General features: G+C 38.8%; 2 protein-coding genes across 16 annotated transcripts in view; one reads left to right on the top strand and one right to left on the bottom strand.

Moving 5' to 3' along the window:
- LOC127948470 (muscleblind-like protein 2a) overlaps positions 1–8,480 on the bottom strand; it is a 64,518-nt gene extending 56,038 nt beyond the window's left edge. For 6 of the 14 annotated variants that reach the window (XM_052544916.1, XM_052544920.1, XM_052544914.1 and 3 more), the window contains exon 1: positions 8,210–8,479. The gene's annotated coding sequence lies outside the window, so the exon portion shown is untranslated. Of the gene's footprint in view, positions 1–677; positions 785–1,336; positions 1,602–8,209 lie in introns of those variants that run through there. The other 8 variants (XM_052544912.1, XM_052544908.1, XM_052544924.1 and 5 more) reach the window with 7 other exon arrangements.
- Positions 2,973–21,515, top strand: part of LOC127948473 (2-oxoglutarate receptor 1-like) — a 32,813-nt gene continuing 14,270 nt past the window's right edge. The window contains exons 1-2 of one of the 2 annotated variants that reach the window (XM_052544927.1): positions 2,973–3,120; positions 3,640–3,745. The gene's annotated coding sequence lies outside the window, so the exon portion shown is untranslated. Of the gene's footprint in view, positions 3,121–3,189; positions 3,746–21,515 lie in introns of those variants that run through there. The other variant, XM_052544926.1, reaches the window with a different exon arrangement.

The following is a 21,515-nucleotide window of genomic DNA, read 5'->3' as shown; positions in this document are numbered from 1 at the left end:
CATATTTAAAACAATCCGCAAGTCTGCAAGGCTTGATATGAGACAGTAATCGCTGCACATGCAGTTTGGAAAGGGATGCAGCCTTGATTCAATGTGTTCAGCAAAAACGCGTCTGTCATATGATAATAGCCTTAATGCAAAACTGAATCTTGGTGACCCAAGTTATTATCTTCATAACACCAAGGCTGCTTTTATCCCCCAGATCATCGTCTCTAGTTATTTATAGCGTCGTGGACGGCAGCCATGCCTGGCTGGTACAGCACTCATATCCTCTGGCTGTGTGAAGTTGATGTGCAGTTTAATTAAGAAGATCATTTAGACACAGATCTGATCTACTTAGCGACTGACAAACATTTGCATTGTGTTTTCAAAAACTAGCTATCCCACAACTTACCAAAGGAAAAAGCTAATTATGACACTAACCTACCTTCAAAGGATGGTGAAGGAGGATAAAATCTTGCCCCAGTTATGAAAACACAACATGAGCTTGAGTTTTAATACTCACTCCCTTCTAAAACAAACTTTCGCCTTGACGTGGAGATGTTGGCACAAAGTCTCGGTTCTCTTTACAAGTGCGCAATACGGCGCCCCTGCTAAAATAGACTCATAATAAAGGGTAATTTGTTCATGAAACACGCCTGGCAGTTGTTAAGTCTTAAAAGGTGCAGCCTAATTACCTTTTGGAGTCTGTCTAACGTGTTTCGAATCGATTCAGAAAGGCGCTGTTGCTCTCAAGGCTTTGGCTAATAAAGAGTCAGTGGACCGTTTTCATACTTTTTTTAAAACTGGGAAGGGCAGAGTCAGTCTCTCTCTTTAAAAAAAAAAAACACGCTCTTCCTCCCAACACGTTTGCCAAATGTTTAACACAAATGCGGCCTTTTCCTGCCACGACGTAGGTTCCTGCTCTTTTAAAGTCTGGACAGTAGTTAAACCGGAGGTCTGATCAGGCCAACATGAAAGATACTGGCATTCATTAAATTTGCATAAAACCATTGCTAATCCAACTGCACTATTACCTTTCGGAATAATTTCCTTGGAATTGCAGAAAAACCTAAATATTTGCAAGCTGCACAAATATATCTTCGGTTTGAGACACACATCAGTCCTGAAACTACTTTAGATATGTTCCGACTGAAATAAACCGGAAAGATTTAGGATTTGGGATACACATGGGTTAAAGGCAGAGTAACTTACTGACACAACTCCACACCTCCTCTCAGACTTCCCTCCCTCTCTTTCCACACCCTGCCCGCATGCAGCACATTGCAGCAAAATTCCTCGTGTTGGGAAAAACAGACAGAACTCTAAAGGATAAAATGTTCCCAACTCCTCCCACCTTGCTAGAATAACGAAGCCTCTTTCCTCTCCACGTCTCACTTGCTCTCTCTCTCTCTCTCTCTCTCCTGCTCACCTGCTGCGACAATTGGACTCCTTCACTTCACGCTCCCCTGGTATATAACGACCACATGAACCGTTGTCAATCCCTGCACGAATGGCCCATGCCGAGACAGGGATTTTCTCTCAGCAACAGCGCAGAAAGCACCAGAGCGTCTGCTGGCTGCTCAACTATCTGGCTGAAACATTTCCAGCCATTCCCACACTCCTCCCCTCCTCTCCTGCAACCAACCCCTTCCTGCCAGAGTGCCTCCGGAAAGAGGCCGCCCATCCGCAGTCTAGCCAATAGCATCCCACATTCCCTCTCTGAGGCTCTGTTGTTGGCCGAGTGTCTCTGAACTGGCAGGCTGACCTCAGAGCTTCCGATGACAGACTCCTGAATGCTGAACTTAGAGGTATGCCCTGGCAACTGATGATTGATATATTTTCCCCACCATTCCCAAACTCCACACTGGAGATGACTGGAAATATTTAACGAAAAACTATGTGCAAACATTTGGCACTTTGAAGGAATAGTTGCTCCAAGCTTGGTTTTCATTCTTCAGTGGAATACAAATCTGAATGTATAGCGTTTGCTCCAAAAATCGTAATCATTGGCACTTTAAAATGTGCAATAAGCATGAGAAGCTGGATATTGGTTGAGTTAATTTTTGGTGTGGACAGGCTATGCAATGTGATGCCAAGTGGTGGACAAAAAAATAATAATAATTTGCACGGCTGAAACTTGACTTAAAATATCACTAAGGTTATTTTATATAAGGTTATATAAGGTCAACTAAACCTAAAAGCATAAAAAATATATATTTTTGTAACTTAATGTAAGTGATAACTGAAATAACTATATAAAAACATTTATATAATATAAAATACTTTTATATTACACGTTATATTTTTACATATAAAAAGAAAAACAATTAATTATTTAAACTAGTTGCTAGATAAAAAAAATAATATAAAAAATAATATAAAAATAGCTTAAACGTATAAAAAAAGAAATCTAAAACAGACATAATAATTAATAAAAAACTGCACAAACATTAAAAAAGTAATAAAAATGTACTACAATTGGTAATATGGCAAAAAATATCATATCAGTTTTTTTTTTTTTTTTTTTTTTTTTAGGAATATCACGAATTTATCACGATTCTTTGTAATGTTGGTTTTACTATGCAAGTTTTCGGAGCAGTACAGCCAAACTAATTTCCCTACTTTAAAAACAAAGCCTTACAAGGTAAAATAAATGATATGTATAGGGGAAGGGGGATTTCATATTTATTGTATCATCATATTTATATATATATATATGCAATATATATATATATATAATATATATATAATGAACCCGGTAAATTACATATTAAACACTCAGAGTTAAATGAAAATGAAAAGAATGATGCCGAGGGAAACAAGATGCAGCTAGAACATCAGAGAATTTTTAAAATAAGGACAATAATAAAATTAATTAGGAAACAGGAAGTGCTAAACAAGAAAAATATGAGATTGTTAAAGTAAATGATTGATTTGACTTTAATTTGGTTTTACAATTTTAAACAAATGATCTTTGAGATTACGGACTTCTGTTCTGATATCTTTCAAGTTTTAGAAGCGGTTTTAAGTGTGCATCCTGTCAGAGATGAAATCAGGTGTTGCTCAACAGTTAAAACTGCCATGCATGTTGTACAACGGTTCTGCAAGGAGATGCACGACTCAACTTCTAGCTGACTGGTATATTATATTTTATTTTATCTCAACAATTGTCTCAAATGTAGTTGAGAAACTGCTATATGCCTGGCCTATGCTTTTAAGATGTTGCGGTTGTTTAGATTAAAATAGAGATAGATTAGCTTGCTTTAAAAAGATGATGCAATTATTTTATTTGAACTTCTGTTCCTATGAACTTGTTTCTTGTGACAAGTCACGTATCCTAGAATAGATAACTATGCTTCTACTTGCAGAGAGCTGTGTGTGTGTGTGTGTGTTTGTGTTTACGGTATATGACATATGCAAGGGAGGAGACTTATTGTACTAATGCAAATTTTATGCACGACTATAAAGCGCTATGTTTGGAACACATTCAAGCAGCACTTCGAAGTGAAGACTTCTCGCTATCACTTTAATTTTTTTAAACAACTTATGAGTTGTTTTTAATAAAGCAAACCCATTCCCAATGGTGATGCGTTAAACTTCTTTTTAAACAAGTCTCTGAGTATTTTATTATTAGTAACCTATTCTCTGAACTTGAAGAAAACGTCTGTCAAAGACCCATCGCAGCACGGACCTGGCTGAGTGAGCACGGACACCTGTGGGGGGGATTCCTAAACTTCTGACTGCACCTTCACCAATACAAGAGGTAAGAGCATTTCTGTTGATTGCCACTGCTTGTGGGGAGCAAAGATGTGAGTTAGAGGATTTATGGATCCTTAAATTGGTATATAACATTTATATACACACACACACACACACACACATATACACATATGCACACACATATATATATATATATATATATATATATATATATATACACACACACACACACATATACATAAATATATATATACACACACACACACACACATATATATATATTTAGGACAAAGTGGGTGAAGATTTAAACCTTTTTTCTTATTTTATCTTTGTTATTAAAAAATAAGAACAAAGATACAGATAACAAATACACATAATATACAAATAAAACAAACAGTGACTTATTCCCCAGGTGCAGTAGGTGTATTAGGGGCATTAGAGAAACTGAATTAACAAATCTAAATATTGATGCGAAGACGCCAGAACTGCAGCTGATAGATGTTACGCTGAAGCATGATACAACGATATTTCTTCAAAAGCAGATTGTGGAGACATTTTAATCATACACAATCAAAAATCGTGTATCAAATGTGTCACATTGCTAATGTCCTACAGAATCGTGTCAGAAAAGGCTAGGTGTCATTTTTACACACTTTATTAAAAAAAGAAATCAGCCAGCAGCCAAAGCAACATTTATCATTTCATTTTAGTTTAAATTTATATACGAAAATAAATAAAACATAAATAAAAATTAATAAAAACGAATATTACTAAATATGAGTGATATATTTAAAGCAGCATTAAGACTTAAGAGCTCCAGCCAGTGAAGATGAAGAATATCATTCATTGAACACCATTATTAATTTTGTTCATTTTCAAATGCAAATCTATTGTATGCTTTCAGAAGACTTTAAATAGTGTGCAGGAATCAAAAGGACTATTTTTATGCTGCTTATTTTTCATTTTGAGCTTGACGGCTTCAATTACACCATGCATTTTGATTGCATGGAAAAGAGCAGCATGAACTTTCTTCCCACAGTCTTATTTTGTGTTTCCCAAAAGAAAGCAAATAACACAGTTTGGAATGCTACTGGAGAAAGTAAATGATGACAAAATCTGCTTTTACGAGTGAACTATTCCTTCAAGGCCGTTTCAAAGCGCATCTGCCCTCAAGGAAGGGTTTGTGATGTCGCAACAAAGAAACACTTTGAATTCTCTCGCACGTCTAATACCTCCGTCAAACACAGCAGCTCTGCCTGCCTCCAAGGTCTCTGCATCCCCTGGCAACCCATCGCTATGACAATGAGCATCATTACCGTAGGGCGACGAGGACACGTCCTCTCCTCCCTACCTTCGTGACAGGAAGCCTCTCGGCGTCACGTGAGGGATGATGCAGTGGGGTAGAAGTGATGAGTCAGACGCCGCTTCACACTAATGTTTCCATCCCAATCAATAGAACAGCTGTAGCCTCGTGCTTTTAGGGGCTCACGTTCCCGCAGGCACACTGCAATTATGTGACAGCCAAAGTGCTTTTACAAAAGCAATGGCAAGCGATGTTAAAACAATGCACTGCTTACACGTCAATGAGGCGAGACACACACTCGCACTCAATGCGGCTGCCAACTAACCCTGATAACCCTGACAGTCAACTCTGTGTGATTACACTAAACAGCCCAACTGGCTTAATGCGGTTTATTGCTCAAATTGCTCATTTGACATGTAGAATCAAGGCTGAATGATTCGGTAAAATGATTAACACACCTGCATCTCGCTAAGGAAGTTTTAAAAAATGATAATTATACAGGGTTTGTGTGTTTGCTTTGGTCCAATTAGGCAATGCTATTTTAACAAAAAACAGTTTTGTTAATGCATCTTTCAGGAAACTTGAGGAAATTAAACTGTGCAATGTTGACATTATTTCCTATTCAAGGTTCAGCATCGTTAACCGTCACTAGTAAATAATTCAACAAACCCATGACACATAATTGCTGATATGAAGCCTAAACCCATGGATTGCCTTCGGAGAGGACGTTAAGCTTATCTAACTGTTTACAGATGGAGACATTAAGCCTAAATATTTGATATACAAGTTCTAGATTTCCTCATTTATTTGGGCAACTCTGACTAATATAGCTATTTTATTACATATCACCATTTCAAGTTTGTTTAATGATTACTTTATCAAATGTGTCACATTGCTAATGTCCTACAGAAATGTAAGCCACCTCTGAGCTTCCCGTTTCACACTATAATCGATTCCTAGCAGCATGCCGATCTGTCATGATGAAGCTATTTGACAGATGAACCAAAAGAAGGCCTGGTGTATTAACAGTAACATAACTGTCCTTAAAGCTCCTTGCAATTCATTGCTTGCATTTCTCTTTTGCAACCAGCTCTGCGTAAATTCAGATAAAAGCATTTGCCAAATTAATAATGGAAATACAAAAAGACAATTCACATAAGTACTCATTTAAAGGTTTTTGCATGGGACAAGCCTGATGCAAATGCATCTGCATTTAACCTCCACTACATTTGCATACAAAATTGTAGGTCAGGGATCTTCTGAGGGTTGCATTTCAAAACTGGCCTATAACAGCATATATATATATATATATATATATATATATATATATATATATATATATATATATATATATATATATTGTACCAAATGAATGCAATTGCAGTATATGCATTAGTCTGCACGACAATACTTATTTTTAATAGCTTTGCAATGTAAACACCATTACAATATAATCATACTTAACACTTGTTAATATGTGAGAGACATTTAATAATTTTGCATAACTTAAGCTCCTTAAAATGCAATACTAATAATTAACATTTTAATCTTTTACACGATTTCTTGCAGATCTATGCTCTTTGTGTTTTTAAAACATGTCTACAGTAAACAGTTCATCACACTGCGATGCAAAACTAAATAACGCAGCTTTCTAAAACCCAAAGGTAACTAATTATCCCCATTAGACATCCTCGCTGAGCACGAACCATTATCCTGCATTGAACAACCACGATGCGCAGACTATCAGACAGAGGCTTCATTTACTAAAACAACGAGAAAGGTGCAGTACCTGCTGCGAGGGCAAATACAAATGAGATCATGGAATTAGATTGCTATTTGGGTCATACTTGCATTATGCTTATTGAGATTTTAGCAAAGCATCTTAGCATATATCCTCTTCCATATCTATGTCTCTCAGCACCTTTCATCTGCATATCTCAGCTAACTAATAATACTTGTTTAGACACTGTACAATCATAAGCTCATGCTTTTTAAACAGACACCATGAGACGCGACGCGACTAAATTAGGGAAGTGACGCATTGACAGCTGCGTTCATGATAAAAGCGTTCTAGTAGTTGCGTGTTGGTGATGATGATGATGATGATGTGCACTAGTTGTCGTGCTCTCACGTGCTCGGCGCGCGCAACGGGTGTGGCGCGGGATTTGGGAGCGGTTTAATGACGGGACTAGTCTTGATGGGTGCACCGTGTCAATCTGTGCATATCAAGTACCTGTTCCAGACAGAAACGATCCATTTCATTCTCCTCACGCAGCGATGACGCGGTAAAAGAAAAAAAGAAAAAGAAAAGAAAAGAAAAAAAGAATTAAGCACGTGAAGTCTAAAGTAACAAATATTTCTAAACGCATCGTCATAATTTGTGTTATTGTGTTATCTCTAAATCTGCGTGTGCGTCAAAGCAAGAAAAAAAACTGTTCTAAAAGTAATTATTTTAAATTAAATATCAAACTGATTATTTATAACCTGACGTGAAAAAAAATCTAATAAATAAACATCAAGGAACGATGACGCGAATGTTGTTCATTTCAACACGAACAAGTGTGAAATACGAGCTGCCAACGCTGATTTTCCTTCTTCTTTTTTTTTTTAGCCAAGCTAATGAATGCAACCATTATAATCATTTATATTCTGTTTTATGCTCAGAAACAAACTCTTACGTCTTTCTAATCGCGTCAGAACTCGGCGGACGATTTATGAACCGACGTGATTTATATTCGAATTAATTCCCATCACGAAGTAACGGAGCGATGACGCTGGAGGATAAAAAAGGCAACAGCTGTCAACTAAAGCAATCCTAGTGAATGAGCTGTCAACGCGCATTTTTAATCGATTTTAACAAATTCAATGTCACGGTGATCTCACGTCGGCCCAGCACTACGCGAGCGTTCCCGATGTAGCATTTCACGCAAACCTGGAAACTTCTCGCGCTCTATCGCGTAACATTACTTTATTATTATTATCCGTAACTCTTTATTAAAGCTCGCTCGGAAACAACAAGGAAACACAGAACATTTACGCGTGTCGACATCACTGAGCGACGAACGCAACGCTAGCAAAACGCGCTTCCTCTGCAATGACAGATTGTATCAACACTTGACACATTGTATCGTCTGTGCTTTACAAGTAACACATCACGCTACTTTGTCGACACCTAAAAACGCTTGAACTGAACCTGCCGCTTACCTGGTTACCACGACCTGCCGCTGCTGCGCCGTTTCTGGACCACAAATCACGCAGACGGCAAAAGAGCTCGATGGGAACTGCGGCAGATGACTCGTTAAGTCAAGGGAATTAAGGCTTGTTGTTTAACCGAGGCGAACATTCTTGTCGGTCCACGCCAAGCGGGATTTGTCAGGCAACTGGTTTAGAATTTAACGCCGAACTCAAGTTAGTTTACCAAAAAGCTGCTCGCGCAACAAGCTGCTCTGACAGCTCGTGGGAGGAGGGACCAGGTCATGTGACTGGGAAAGGGGGGAGGTTGATACTTTGAAACCATAATTATACCATAAGTGTATTTTATATACCAACTCATTTGATCATGTATATGCATTAAGGAATTTAAAAAGCTGCTGTCAAATGTAGTTTAAGATATCTAGTCAGAAGACTTGTCGTGTCAGTTGTGTTGGTTCCCCCCTATTTACAGTCTGAGTTGGTTTGACCCAAATGAATGCCAGGAGCCCTGGGAAGGGCAAGGGTCTGCTTGTTGCCGTGGAAACAACAGTGAATCTCCTGAGGGTACAATGGATGTGGGCTACAGTGCTGTTAAATCAACAAGCTGAAGGCCTGTTGTTCATCTCAGATGATGACGATTAGTTTCACACGGATGAATCCACAACAGTTTACATGTCAAGATAGTCAGAGAGAGCCCTGTGTGCCAAGAGGCCCCTGTGCCATGATATTATGAAAGTTAGAATAATCCATAATGATAAATTATAGACGTTATGGGCGGGTTTATGTGGGATAGATTTTACAACGACAATGTAAAACATGAAACGATTAAATAATGCTGCAGCAGTACAAAAAATAGGGAAAATGTGTATTTTATGTACATTTATATAAATATATAAAAGTTTAAATGTAGATATACACATGTAAACGTGTAATAGAAAATGGAGCACATAGATTAGTCATAAAATGTAAAATAATTTATATTTTTTAGATTAAAATAGGTTAATTTACATGTTATCACCTAAGCGTAACTGGAAAACAAGAACTGCATAATAAAAGGTAATCTCTTCTGAGCGTAAAAAAATGAATAACTTTAAATTGAACATGGTTACGACATTGTGTTTATAAATGACAAATAGATGTAAGCTATAAAGATGTATTTGTTTTCCAGCTTATCTCTTTCCACTTGAAATACAGTAAGAAATTCCTCACTTTAATTGGGACAACTCATGAAGTATACAAGGCATGTAATCACCTCAGAGGTTTTGCATTTGATAAATGAACACTTCCCCATGCTGGAACCTGAGAAAGAAATCCACTTTAGAAGAAAAAAACTGCAGAAACGATCCAAAATGATGAATATGTTATTCATTAAGGCATCTGAACTAGGAATTTTAATGTTTTAGCACTTGGTCGAACCCTTAATCAAGACTTTCTGCATTAAAATAATTGATGTGCCAACATTTCTGTCTCTGAGGAACGTCATTAAGTTGGCAGAACATTAATTAACGTCAACTTAAAAGTGACTGAATGGCAACCTTTAAGATATAAATGATTGCAAAAATGTATTGATAGGTGTTACGAGGATGGTCGTTTATCATATAGCCATTGTATGCCTAAACACACTAAATAACCTAATGGACTGAAGGATATTGATCTGATGACGAGTCACTGGTTCGAGCACGTCTGGATTTTCTTCTTGTAATCAGAAGATGGGTAGTGTGTACGAAACATTCCTGGAATGAACCGGAATTCACTGATACTATTATTTTCTCCAGTGCACATGCCATGAGCAAATTAAATTATTCGAAGTCAGAACCCAGTCACCTCATCCCTGGCTTCCGGGTGTGGTGTGCTGTGGAAAATTACTGTCAACCATTTTGGGATCCCCAACGAATGCTTCAGTTTTTCTCAGAGTTTAACTAACCTTTTTTTCACCGAACCAACAGTGCCAATAAAGAACCTTTATTTGAAAGGGTCAGTTCACATAGAACACATCTTTGCTCTTAAAAATGCAAAACGCAGTGCTCAGAAATGTTTGTTGTTTTTTTTAAGCGCTGCGCAGAAAGCCTCCTCCGCAATGTTGCCATAAAATAAAGCAGTTGCCATGCCAACTTGCAACTACAAAACAAACGTTTGCAAGGCTTGCCCTGCCTTTGGTGTCTTCTGATTGGTCCATCTGTAAAAGATGTGATCACAACAGTCATAGCAGACGTCTAGTGCATTTACATAGAAAAATAATGGAAAAGTAGCACACTAACATTTAGGTAAACCAATCTTATTCAAGTAGTATTTGGCAAAAATGTCTAAATCTGCTGCTTTTTAGGCTGTTCTTCACACTAAGAAAACTAAATTGATCACGGAAAGCTTCTTTGGGAAACCAGAAATGGTTCTTCCATGGCATCAATGCCAAAAAAACCTTTGTTTTTAAGAGTGTAATACAGAAATTCAACACTTCATTATTATATAGGTTGGGAAATCACAAACAGCATGGGAGGATCTTCATGTCAGTTTTCATGCTTCCAATATTTCACTTCCGTCTAATTAGCACGTTGTGCCACTGCGTTTGGCTTTAAATATGTCATGCTTATTTTAAACTGTAGCAACAACAGCATTGCGATTGTGCAAAAGATCTCAATCAGCATTCCTCAAACCCATAACTGCTGAGAGCGATTTCCTCCCAAACCCTTCCCAGCATTCGGCAGACATCCGTAAACATAAACATCACCACCGCGATCTCCTCCGGGATTAGCCGAGTTACACAAGTGTACGGTTTGCAAATAACAGAAAGTTGCAAACAATTCTTGGAGAAACATTCCTTCCGTTCGGCCCAGCACTGGTAGGGAGCTGATGAATGTGGCCGTAATGACCTAAGTGTGTTCTCTCGCCATCATGTGAAACGGCATTATTCAAGGAGGTGCGGAGAGACAAACTGCTGCGTATTATGTTGAGTAAAAGTCTAAATAGACCTCTAGACTTGAGTGCTGAATCCAGACTTGTGCATCATCTCGATGATCAACAGGACCTGGAATAACATCGTGTTGCTAAATTTAAGGTTGACTAAATTTCAACACAGCACATGGAAAGCCAAAAACAGTCATTAGTACGAGACACAGAATGCGATTCAAATGGCCATTTTGGGAGTTGTTTTGATGTGGGTCAAAGCTTCGCTGGCGGCGAGATGTAACGAAGGTTCACTGGTTAAGCTTCTCTGTTGAAAGGTCAACCGTCCGTGCCTTTGAGCTTTAAACGGTCACTAAACCCCACCATATCGAATCATAAAAATCCTCCTACATTACACTCTGTGTGTGAATTTCATTTCAAACATAGAGTGACCTTTTAATACTCTCCCCGTGGTTGTCATTTTAAGTGACAGTCACAGTCTGAGCTTTTTATATTAATCCAATAGTAAATAAAGGTAAAAAATGAAGACCGAAAACATCTACACTAATATGTTTAGAATGTGTCTTTTACTCCAGCTCAATTTTGTGCATTCATTATGTTTTGAAATGTAAATATAGCAACATGTTGCATTGCTAGAAGAGGTGGAGCTGCTTTATCAACAAAGCATTCAAGTATGCATGTGTAAAGAATGTTTCTGGCTTTCAAGAAGTAGGGCACCGTTGTCAAATCTATGATTAATTCTACTTAAAATCATAGTTCCTCTGTCCTGCATTTCATGCCAAATACATTGCACAAGTAAATTTTATTTAAATAACACAATGCACAGTCTAAAATCCACTTTTACAGAATAATAATGCAGTGATGAGGTATAAGATTTTAATTTAAAGCTTATTCAACTGTGCCTCTGAAAATTTCTTGCACATTTCATGACACGTTCAAAGTGAAATATTCAGTGAGTGGTGCCAAAAGCCCAAAACAGACACACCTTTACACCTTGTGAAGCAACAGTGGCATTTTTTCTGGCCTCTATACAAGTCTTTAAGCTCTTTTATATCTACATGTATTTGTGTTTCACGACACTCGTACCCAAGTGCTCTGCATCACCAAAGCAACCTGCACCGGGTGCACTAACAAGCAAGTTTACTTTGACGGAAAAGCCATATATATGGACTCGATTATGTGATTCAAACATCAAAATGACAAATTATGCACTATGGTGAAAGCTTTTTGAAGCATGCAAAAAGTCTTTATTCACCATTAATCTGCCTAGTTATCACAATTGGTGTGAAAAGGAATAAAACTTGATGTTTTACTGGTGTTAATTTCAGCATGAAACTGCAGTAAAATATAAGTATAGGTACATTTTTGGAGTTTGGCAAAAATTTAGATGCATGTTTTTATAATCAGTTTTCTAATATGTTACATCATACAGTATATAAATCCCATGTTAGACAATCAGTGTCAACTGTGGCAAGGAACTATTTTAAGTCAAATTTTAGTTTGGTGAACTCAGTATATGAAACTAAATTATATGTTGCTTTCTTGCGTAACTGTATTTATTATTTGATCTCAATTAATTCTCAATGTTGTTGGCCTCTCACACTGTAAATAATGGAGTAATATTCGGTAAGTTTGTATCCAAATCTTTCTCATTTCCATCTGAATTGTATAAATAATACGGAAGACCAGGAAAGAGGCAGCATGCAATCTGCTCTCCGTAACCTCTCATGGCAAAAATGAGACCCTGAGCGTCTCCAAGAGAAAAATGGCACCGCTTCACTTGAACCTCGATGTCGACATTACCCTTTCCAAGGAGCTGATGCAGAATGCGTGACAGACGGCTGAGAGGTTTCAAGATGCTCAATGGTATTCATTAAAATGATAATTCCAATGGTATTCATTAAAAACAAAATCCCCAAACTCTGCCAATATGCTTGTGCTTGTTTTGTGCACTGTAGACACACAAATTCTTCTGGATGTGAAGTGCACTTATCAGTAAAGATTTAGTAGCCATGGTGTGCAGGGCGATTCTCAAGAGACAAACGGATCGATTGAGTTGCAGAGGAGAAGAACGGAGACTCCAGGAAAACATTAAAGGAATAGTTCACCTCATCATCCTTTACTCACCCGTGTGTCATTTCAAACCCATTTCCTGGAGAAATCCTCATGCAGTTATTTTTCCTGTAGTGACAGTCAATGGTGACTACATCAGCCAAGGTTCAAAAGGGAGAAAAACCATTATCGTATTCACACATACGAGTGAACAAATAAATCACAGAATTTCCATTCTGGTATGAACGATTCCTTTAAACATCTCGACTCTATTTCCGCGCAACCTAAAGTAGTGTGTTAAAAAAACAATTGTTCTCCAGTGTATTATTTCCACTTCTAGAACCCGGCGGTCATATGTTTATTTTTATTTTATTTGTAGCCATGTTAATGCTGGCTGCATCTGAATCTTATATATATTGTTTTTTACATCTGCTCGGGAAAACAGCTTGACCTTTGTGATCTAGCTGGCAGCGTTTGAGACAGAACCACTTCTGCACTCCTAAACTGAAAGCTTGAGGTAACCCACGCACATTGACAGTAAATATGCATCCTTAGGGTCATCTTATTCATTTTATCCAAAGAAAGTCTATTTTTAATGAGTTGCATCATTTGCAAATGAACACGTCTTGCCTCTAACTCTCATCCGCTTGGTTGTGGACCAGGTCACTCGGGTAAAGATGTTTCCGTTCATCTGAATAATTTTTCCTTTTTAGGGATGGCATGACGTGAGATTGACGTCTTTATAGCTGGTTTTCTGTGCTATCTGCTTTTTTTTTCTCAATCTACAGTATTACAATTCATCCTATGACTATGAATCTAATTGAGTTTCTGCAGTAATTGGTTCCTTCCGTCCTCACATACTGTAGATGGACACATACAGTAATTAAATCTTGGGTCCGTTTGCAGACATGTTGTGACAATTGCTTTTACAATTCAGACAATGTTACGACTGTTTTAAAAATCGTGCCACAGCGATTGAGAAAAACTGTAACATTACTGGAAGAATGTTTGCTCATAACTTTGAGAGAACCTTGCCAGAATATTCTGATATTGGGAATTATGCATGCATATCTTCTTTTATTGTCTTTAATCCAATTTAATAGTCAGATACAGCTTGATGTAACTCTCTTGACCCCTTTAGTATGATTTTTTTAACAGCTAGATCAACTCAAGTACAAACATAAATACAGACTAACTGTAATTGCCTACATTTGTACTTTTACATAAAGTAGCCTGTTTCTAATATGAGCAATAAAAATGGTGATTCCAGACTTTGAAAACAGTTTACTTTGAAGGCATCATTGTCAGTCGCTAAATAAAACTCAAAACTTCCTGTCGCTCAGTGGTAGAGCATTGTGTTAGCAGCAAAAAAGGTTGTGGGTTCAATTCCCAAGGAACACATGCACTGTAAGTCGCTTTAAAAGCGTCTGCCAAATGCATAAATGCAACGGGGCAAGAATAAAAGCAATTATGTGCAAATCCATAAAGCAGTTTATTAAGGGAGTTGATCTAACCTTCTGTTTTTTGAGGTCTGAGATGATGTTCAGAATGAGAAGGTCAAACAGTGAATAGAAAAAAAGCTATTAGGCTAGTAAATTTGAGTAAAGAAAGAAGAGAAGCAAACAGGTAGTGTTCTATCATTCTCTGCACTGTCAATTAAATCAGTCGATTACATTGATTGAGACGCTCCACCTGTGCATTTAACCCCTCTGCGTCTCCTCCCTGGAGTATTACACACATCCATTTGCTGATGGATGGAAGGATTTCCAGTCACCGTCGATGACCCGTCTGACCTGGATTAAGACTAAACAGACGATGCAATATTACAGAACTGTTGAGCATCAGAGGTGGGAATCATTAGGCCCAGAGGAGCTTGGGTAACACTTTAACACCAGTGCTTCTCAGTCTGTGGGTCACAATCCAGAAATGGGTCACAGGTCTGTTTCTGAGATGGATATGATAAGCATAGCAATGCATTTCATCTTCAATAAAAATATTAATTATGTATCTTTAAATGTATAAATGTTAACTAACAGTACATATATATTTATTGCAGTGGATTCATATTTAAATATTGCAAGAATCATTAAAACGAATCACCCTTAACACAGAACTACATCCAAATGCACACACCACCCTTGACACACTTATGCAACTGAGTTGTGAAAACAGCCCACTGGTTAAGAGGTAATCAGTGCATCACTGTTAGTTCAGAGGTCATTCCAAAACACTGAAAAATTGATGAGCTGTAGACATGAATCAGTGTGAGAAAGATTTCAGTCCAGAACATATGTGTTTGATTGTGCATGCATGCACGTACTAGATGTCGTATTATTCCTGAGATGAGAAAGTGAGAGTGTTTACAGTTTTTCTCAGTCGCTTTGGTGCATTTCTCAAATCATCCATAAAATTTGCAAACAAGTATGTGCATTTCTCAAAACAATTCGTACAAACAGCACCACACAATGGATAACCTGCGAAAGCCTGTAACTTACTCAAAATCTATAGTTCATCTCTCAAAAGAAAGTATTTATGTCAATGAACATATCAGTAGGGGAACGTAACAGTGTGCAGATCTTTTTTTCTCTTATTTGATTTACCCTTTGATCTGGACTTTTTCTGATTGTGCGTATTTAGAGATTTTCTTTATAATGAACACATCTGTGCCATCTGACCAAAAAAACGACAACAAAAAACAGGAAAAGGAAAAAGAAATATGGGCGCAAATATAACAAAATAAAAAATAAGTAAATTTTCAGAATTTGTTACTCTTGTGTTGTACTCTGCCTTCACATTATACCCTTACCAAAAGGTAGTATACTTCAAGTTTATTTTACTTAGTTTACTTAAGTAAAGTTCAAGTATATTTTTAAGTACAGTATTTTTTATGTAGCAAGTATACAAATATCAGTGTTCTAGTAGTAAACTTGTAAGTGTACTGTTTCAATACTCCTTGGGACTAAATTGGCCCACATTCTAGTATATAAAAGTATACTTTTAAGTACACTTTAAGTATAACAGTAGCACACTTTGAGTACACAACTAGTTGAACTCTATGTTTGTAGTTTGTACTGCAATTACACTAAAAGTGAACTTATATGTATACTAATAGTTTACTAATTAAATACTTTGTACACGTTGAAGTATAGTTTCAGTAAACTACTAGTTTAGTAGTGTTATACTGCAAGTATATTAAGTGAACTTCACATCACTGTTTACAGTAGTTCTTAATCTGTATATATTTTGTTATGTGAATATCTGAACATACAAAACATCCAAAGAAAGAACAGGAATCTGCTTGTAAACAAAAACATTTTATTCTAGCTTCATGCATTCTTTTTTTAAAACACTTTAATATTGGCAAGTTTAATAAAAAATAAAGAAATAACATTTTGAACAAAAAGCTGAAAAAATACTATAAATTGGATTCAGAATGATAATCAAAATGTAGATGGAGTCGATCAACACCCCAAAGCTCGACTGTAATTATCACCTCTTCATCCATTGACATGTTTTTTTATCTTCTTCACTTGTGTTTAATCGGACATTCTGTGCAGAAGATGTGTAATAGCGCCCTCTACTGTATAATAATGAAAACACAGATTCTAGGAGTATAGCGCAAATATATTTACAAGCGTTTACCAATACGTAAAGTACTTTTTATAAACTCTTCATACAGCAACACAACTTTGGCCAAAACCACATTTTGTTTAATAAATACAAACTCTACATTTCAAAATGCTGAATACGTTTTTTTCTACATATACTAACTCTATCAAAACACAGCAAACACAATCCAAAATTGAGTAATTTAGACAAAATATCAGCACTGCTTTTCTATCCATACATACATACAGTCAATCATAGAACAGTGACTGTCAAAATACTAACAGTTGATGACTTTACAAAAACTGCATTACTTTCTTCTACATGTTTGACATACTTGTTTCAGTTCTACTTACATAGACAATATAAGAATTGTTAATTGTTAAAAAAAAAATCCATTGTTTTTTGTAATTTAGTTACCTTCAAGTGAAACCCATTTTACATCTTGCAATTCAGACTTTATCAGAAAAGTTAAAAGAAAAGTCAAAAGTCAGAACTGTGAGATGAATCAAAGTCACAATTACACAATAATATTCCATGGCAGAAATAAGCTTTCATAGGTTCCACACGTGAAGAGGCGAAAACAAACAAACAAACAAACAAACAAACAAACAAACAAACAGTCCAGCACACATTCTTACACCCTTCTTTACCTCTTCTTCTCTCTTACCTATCTTCTTCTGATCCAACTCCTCTTCCTCTCCCATGCATTATTTTCTCTCTCACTGATTCTTTGTATTGTTCTGCATCCACAAACCCAATTCAAAGAGGTATTTATTACTCTATGTTGATGTAATATAAAGAGCATCAACACCTGACTATTCCTCCAACTGAGACTGGAATCAGTTATTTCTAAATATTTGAGTGATCTCTTACTTAAAAATGCTTATCTCAGTTGTTACAATATTTTATATAGAGATATTGTTTCATTACTTTTAGAGCTGCTGTTGTTGCAGAAGTAGAGGCTTTACACTATATTTAATCTTTGGAACATTAGGTCTTTGTGTAAATTTGGCATGAATTGTGCAAGTGAATCTTGACTAATGAAGAGAATGTAGATCAATGATAAATGGTAAAAACCAATGATAAACCATTTCTCTGAAATAGCTCAAAGGTTTATCTCATGAATCTTTAGTTGGAAAGCATACCCTTACGGAAATAAGTTTATTCAAGTGTGCTATTACTTCTTATAAACTAAAAATCGGAAAGTACTACTTACTACTATTACTATTTATCAGAACTAATGCTAGATGTTTAGAGGGGTAAGACTATTGCACAGAAAACTATATACAGTATACATTTTGAGCACCAAGTATTTAGCAACTGATAGTGTAGTAAACCGCAGATAAATGTGCAACTTGTTCAAAAGAATGGGGAACTGGTTTTATGATGTGTACAGATGACTAGATGATGTGGAGGTTGTACGAGTAGTTCTGAAAATCTAATTTCTGATTTGAAAAAATGCATCAAAGCGACTGAGAAAAGCTGTAATGTCTGGCCAGTGCAGCTCACTACAGTGTCTTCAGACTCCTTCAGGGTGAAATATTAATGCAGCTACTGCAGACCCAATGATCACCGTCAGATCACTGCAGGAGAGCATCACAACACATGTATGAACGCAAATTATCATTCCTTGGCATTTTAAAAGAAAGCTTAATTTACTAAGAGACCTGACATTTTTTGTATTAGTTTTAAACATTGGTAACTTAATAATAAAGGAGGTCAGACAGTGACATACAGCCAAGTATGGTGAACACACACACGCACGGAGCAGTGGGCAGCCATTTATTTGGGTATTCAGTGCCTTGCTCAAGGACACCTCAGTAGTGGTATTGCCAGCCCGAGACTCAAACCCACAAACTTAGGGTTAGGAGACAAACTCTCTAACCACTAAGCCACAACTTAACCTTACAGACTGATAGACAGACAGATAAATAGATAGATAGATAGACAGATAGATTGATCACACGCTACATTTAATATACAGTACATGCAAACACAACACTGAGATCTAAATCATAGAAAACAGAATTTGTAAACTTAGTTAAACCATCACTCACTGTCTGTTCTGATTAGTTCGATTATATTGCTATGGGAACTATTTCATATTGTTTATATTTAGATGAATTAATTGAGATTTCCGTCTACACAAACACATGCACATAAACAGAGAGGGACATTTACTCACGTCTAACACCAGAGCCGGGCTGAAAACTTTCATATGATGTTTGATTCTGCAAATGTGTGTGTGTGAGTGTGTGTGTGTGTGTGTGTGTGTGCTCTTGTTTTTGTGTCATATCAGGACACAACTCTGTATAATGACATGGGTAAGACACAGGTATTACAAGGAGAGGGTGACTTATGAGGACATAACCCATGTCCCCATTTTTCCAAACACTTATAAATCATCCAGAATGAGTTTTTTTGAGAAAGTAAAAATGCACAAAGTTTCCTGTGAGGGTTAGGTTTAGGTGTAGGGTTGGTGAGGGGCCATAGAATATACAGTTTGTACAGAATAAAAACCATTACACCTTAGGGATGAAAACACTTTTCACAAAAACACCCCTGTGTGTGTGTGTGTGTGTGTGTGTGTGTGTGTGTGTGTGTGTGTGTGTGTGTGTTTGAGTGTGTGTGTGTGTGTGTGTGTGTGTGTAAGAGAGAGACCCTCCATTGAATGTATTACTCTTGTGCATAATGTATTCTGTATGAGACACGGCGAGAGTGAAATATAAACACGAAGACAAGAAGACTCGGCGCAGAGTGCTCAGCTCTAGGTGGGAAGAGATGGTTAGAACAACAGCAGAAGAGATTTTTCTGTGGTTGGCAACAGCGAGGGCGTGAGAATAAAAAAAGAGAGAGGAGACTTACTGAAATGGGGAGGAAAGCCAATGGCAAGCCAACCCACGCAACACCTACATCCTCCATCAGGCACACACACACACACACATACCGCATGAACACTGACAGATATCCAGAGAGACGCACATAAGTGTGCACTTACATTCTCCTATACCGCACATGCAAGTACCTGAACGTGAACACATGATCCCTGCATTCGTCCCATTGCAGACTGTGGCGAGGGGGGCGTGGGAAGCCGAAAATACTGCAGCGGGAGAAAGAATGTGGGGACAAGCGGTAATAAGGAGGTCAAATGATTAATGATTGACACCTGTCTGTAATTCCAGTGATTGGGGGAGAGAGGATTTATAAGCGCCGAGCAGACCGGCGAGAGGAGGCTGGATCTTGGATAGAGCAGAGCTGAGCAGTCTGTGTGCGGTTATATGTTTAAAGGCAGAGAGCCGAGCCGCAGTTTACTTTTGTTTATCGTGTTTTATTTTGAATTAATAAAGAGCATTTTTCGCCACCCCTGACTTCCTTGTCCGTTATCTAACGAACTGTTCTACACTGGTGCCGAAACCCGGGACAGGGAAGCCGGCACGCCGCCATGCAGCCAGCGACAGCAACGCCACTTGCGGAGCTGGTGAAGTCACTCGCCGGTCTTCACCAAACCCAACATCAGGCGCTGATGGACCTCAAGTTGGAGCAGGAGGATCGCTTCCGGCTGTTGGTCCAAGCCCAGGATGAAGACCGGCGAGTCCTCCGGAGCTTTCTGGGCCGGGAGGGCACCCCAGCAGCAGTCCCCTCCTTAGCGCACGTCCCGCTGATGAAGATGGGTCCACAAGACGATCCAGAGGCGTTTGTGGATCTCTTTGAGAGAACAGCGGAGGCGTGTGGCTGGGAGCGCACACAATGGCCGGTGCGCCTCATTCCGCTGCTGACTGGGGAGGCACAGGTGGCGGCCCAACAGCTGCCTGTAGCGAACCTCCTGGCCTATGACGACCTGAAGCGGGCCGTCCTTCAGCGAGTCGGCCGTACCCCCGAACAACATCGGCAACGCTTCCGGTCAAGGGAGCTGGGGGACAGCGGCCGGCCTTTCGTGATGGCCCAACAGCTCCGGGATGCTTGCCGCAGGTGGTTGCTGGCGGAGGATCGCGATGTCGAAGCAGTGGTCGACCTGGTGGTACTGGAACAGTTCATCGCTCGGCTGCCTCGGGGGACGGCCGAGTGGGTCCGGTGCCACCGCCCGTCATCGCTGACGCAGGCTATCCAGCTGGCTGAAGACCATCTGGTGGCGTGCCCGGGGGGTGGCGAGCCCCTTTTTAACCTCTCTCTCTCTTCTCCTTCCCATCCCTCTCCCTCTCGCCCTATTCCTGTTCCCAGGTCGCGGAGTAACGTGCCCCCTCGTGTCCCACAACGGAGTGGGGCCTTCCAGGGGAACAGACCAGGGACACGGGAGGGCGCAGGGGCTACTGGTCCCTCCGCCCCTTTCTCCTCTCTCCACCAATCTTTTGGCCATCCTTCTGCCGCTGGGGCGGCGGGAAGGCCTGGGCCGGCCTGCTGGAGATGCGGGGACCCGGGGCATTTTCTGGACCGGTGTCCAATGATGGAAGTGGGAGCATTGATCCGGGTTCCCGACTCCCCAGCGGCCGCCCCCGATCAGGCTGGACTGTACCAAATACCTGTGAGTATCGAGGGGGGTACATATCAGGCGTTGGTGGATTCGGGCTGTAACCAAACCTCCATCCATCAAAGCCTGATGCAACAGAGGGCATTGGATACAAGCCGCAAGGTTAAAGTGAGGTGTGTGCACGGGGATGTGGTGGACTACCCTCTAGTGCCGGTTAGTATTCAGTTTCGGGGGAAAACGCATAGAATGAAGGTGGCGGTTAATTCCCACCTTAGGCATCCGCTGATTTTG

Source organism: Carassius gibelio, chromosome B1 (genome assembly GCF_023724105.1).
Source record: "Carassius gibelio isolate Cgi1373 ecotype wild population from Czech Republic chromosome B1, carGib1.2-hapl.c, whole genome shotgun sequence".
Taxonomy (NCBI): Eukaryota; Metazoa; Chordata; class Actinopteri; order Cypriniformes; family Cyprinidae; genus Carassius; species Carassius gibelio.
Note: the sequence above shows the minus strand (reverse complement) of the source record. Positions and strands in the feature narration are given on the sequence as shown.